The sequence below is a fragment of the Pteropus alecto genome, unplaced genomic scaffold, assembly GCF_000325575.1.
Source record: "Pteropus alecto unplaced genomic scaffold, ASM32557v1 C19331952, whole genome shotgun sequence".
In the NCBI taxonomy this organism is placed as follows: Eukaryota; Metazoa; Chordata; class Mammalia; order Chiroptera; family Pteropodidae; genus Pteropus; species Pteropus alecto.
This window is the reverse complement of record NW_006494605.1, coordinates 2069-5523: the sequence shown is the minus strand read 5'-3', so window position 1 is coordinate 5523 and position 3455 is coordinate 2069. Positions and strand designations below refer to the sequence as shown.

Below are 3455 nucleotides of genomic sequence, written 5' to 3'. Positions count from 1 at the left end.
TTTTTTTTTTTACCCAAATAGTTCACTTTTTTCTCTTCATGCAGTTCAAAAGTCCTTAAAACACAGAAGAGTAAAGCATTTTGGTTATGAATTCCACTATGAGAACAACAATGTAGATAAAGATAAACCATTACCTGGGGGTAAGTAATTGTTAATCAATGCTGGTTCAGAAAAAAAGATTTAATAAATATTAAAAATATATCATAGTCAATGGTGTTTCATTGTCATATGTAGGTAAATTTTTGAAACAGTTGATTAAATTGAAAACATTTTAATTAGCTAAATAGTGCAGTTTTCTGTTAAAAAATTCATATATACAGGTAACGCTGAAGTTCCTCTTATATACTATCCTTACTTCCATACTAACAGTTTAGTATATATTATTTTGATTCTTTAAAAAATGAGTTTGCATTCCAAATATAGATGCCTATAAAAGTATATAGTTAACACGTTGTATTATATTTATGTTCTAAGTTGTATGTTCATATATTACATGTGTCACTCCAAATTGTTCTTTTCCCTTTATAATACGTCTTAGAGATCTTATATGGTTTTTCATTTAATTGAATGACAATAATAGCTTATTCAGTTAGTTCCCTTTGGATAGACACTTTGGTTATTTGTAGTTTTTAGCTTTTATAGGTAGTGCTGCAGTGAATATCTTTGTACATGCCTCTTTATGCACCAAGAGTTTCTAAAGAGAGATTACTAAATTAGAATTGTGTTAAAGTTATTTTCATTTAAGAATGTTAATAGGTACTGACAAATTGCCCCCTAAAACAGCTGTACTAGCATATTCTCAGCGAGTGTACACTTCCTCACCCCACCCCAACCAACATGTGATATTGTAAAACCTTTAACTCTATAATTACATGATTACTTGTGAGGCTGGCCATTTGTATTTCCTTTTCTGTAAATTCTTTTTCACATCCTTTACCACTTTTTTCTAATGGGTTGTCTAATTTATTAATAAGAATTTACTATATAATATGGATATTAATCCTTTGGTAGAATTCTTTGTTGGAGTTTAATTTATATATATTTTTACGACTTTGGTTTTATTTAAGGGTGTTTTCCCTCACGAAATAACATTTATGATTCTAATAAAATCAAGTTCCACTTACAAAAGTTTTTTTTAAAGAGAAATAATTTAAAATAAATTGAATCATTTAAAATAAGAAAGTGGTCAGGTTGATTTCCAGTATATCTTACAGTAAATGTTATAAGTTTATTCTTGTTTTACAAAATGCCAAAATTGTTATTTTGGATGTTTTATTTGATAAAATCTATGTAGTAAACTTTAAAAGATTCTTAAGAAGGTTTTCTTTTCATTTTGCTTTGCTTATGGGTTTATTGTTATATCTGGATCTGATTACTAAATTAAAAGGTGTGTGATTTTTACCAGTGACTTTTTTTTATTCTTGAGTAAAACATGCAAAGTAATATATTTCACCTTTATGATTACTGACTTCAGGTCTTCCTGACATTTGTGATAGCATTTTAGAGAAATGGTTGAAGGAAGGTTTCATTAGACATAAACCTGATCAGTTGACTGTAAATCAGTATGAACCTGGGCATGGTGAGTATTTCTTCTTTTAAAATTCTAGTCACAAGTAGATTATATAACTCTCTAATATCAAAGATATAGTATTTTTTAGCTCAAACTAACTCTTAAAATAATTTGCTTATGTTACCTATGTTGACTTTAATCCTTTGCAAATCTCTGTCAATCTCTTAAGAAACTTGCATCTCAAAGTGTAAACAGACTGTTGCAATTGCTATTTGTGATTTTTTGTTGTTGCTGTTGCTTGCCTCCCAGTGTTCTATTTAGAAGTGTAGAAGAGAAGATTGCTTTAAAAACATAGGAGACATGTAGAATGGAAGAAACCAAATAATTTACAGATGCAGGCCTACTTTGTTTTATTGTGCTTCACTTTATTGTATGTCGTAGATGCTGTGTTTTTTACAAATTGAAGGCAAAGCCCTCTACCAGCCAAAAGCTTACAACTCACTTTATTGTGATGTTTGCTTTATTGTGGTGGTCTGGACTAGAGGTATGCTTGTACAAAGACAAAAGGCTAGTTGGTTGGATGATCTTGGTCTTCTTTCTCCTCTGTTGAGAGTGGAAGGCAATTCTAAGATGATATGTTAGTGAAAAATTAGGTTATTGAAATTTTGCACTTGTTAGTATCTTTATCGATATTTGTAGTAATTAAGTGATCTTGAGTTTTATTAATGGCAGGAGTTGTGGGTTGTTGTTTACCCTCCATTTATTACAGTGTATTATGATTGCTTATTTACCAATCAATCTTTTCATTGGTCTGTAAGCTCCTTGAGGACAGAGACTATATCTTACAGGCTTTATATACTCTCATCATGTAGCAAAGTTTCTTTTACTTGAGATGCTCCATACCATAGATTAAGGAAACCATATATTAATTATTTATGTGCTTAGTCTTCACAACTGGCTATTGCTTTTATTCTGCAAGTACTTGGGAATCCTGTGTTTAAGGGGAAAAATGATATTGTTATTTATTTTTCACATCTTCCTCTTGGACTGGGATTGAGTAAATGTCCTCGTTAACTCTCAAGTCTTGATTTTAGAATCGAGTCACAATGACACTTTAACATGAAGTTAAGATATTTTAGTGTAGATTTAGTTTATTTACTTAGTCACATTTACCCTAAATGGTTCCTTGTAACTAAAATTATAGTACATTACTGATTGTCAGCAGTTATTTTCACCATAACAGTGTAAGACTATATTGAGAGTTGTTTTAAAGCTATTAACAGGAAAAATGAAGTAATGTGTTTTCCTATCTTCCATCTCAGGAATTCCTGCTCATATTGACACACATTCTGCTTTTGAAGATGAGATCATTTCTCTCAGTTTGGGGTCAGAGGTAAATGTTTAGACATTTTTATTAGTTTTTAACAAATGCCTTACCTTATACAATACCCTTTTTTAGGTTTTCCTACATTTGTAAATTCAGATCAATTAAGATTTTAAAATGAAAAGTAAAGGCACCATTAGCACTTTTATTTCTTACAGAATGTGAAATTATCATAGCCTCTTCTTTTAGGTGTCAAAAGTTTTCTCTATAAGCTCATCAGATGCCAGGAAGAGCCCTGTAATTTAATTTTTTACACATTTTACTTTTAGAAGTTTAAATCCAGTCTTCCCTTGGTGCAATAACTTACTGAAGCAGCATTGCCATCTTGTGGCAAAAGGTAAGTAGCTGCAGGCTATAGAAAAAGGAAACTGAATGTACATGTCTAGAATTTTGATTAAAATTTTTCTCATACATTACTTGATTCAATCCTTTCAAAAACTTTGAGCAGTAGAGGATAATGTCTTCTTTTTTACTGATGAGGAATGAGGTTCGTGTTAATTCATTGACTTGTTTCATAGCTACACTTTACTTGAACTGCCAAAGAAGGTATCCAAAGCATGA

The 3455-nt window shown here is 30.6% G+C and overlaps 1 long non-coding RNA gene across 1 annotated transcript; it reads left to right on the top strand.

The window, feature by feature from the left end:
- Positions 1-44: 44 nt before the first annotated feature.
- On the top strand, positions 45-3219 carry LOC107196657. Its single transcript, XR_001518085.2, has 4 exons — positions 45-140; positions 1475-1579; positions 2833-2903; positions 3164-3219. It is a non-coding gene; the product is annotated as an uncharacterized LOC107196657 (long non-coding RNA).
- Positions 3220-3455: the final 236 nt, after the last annotated feature.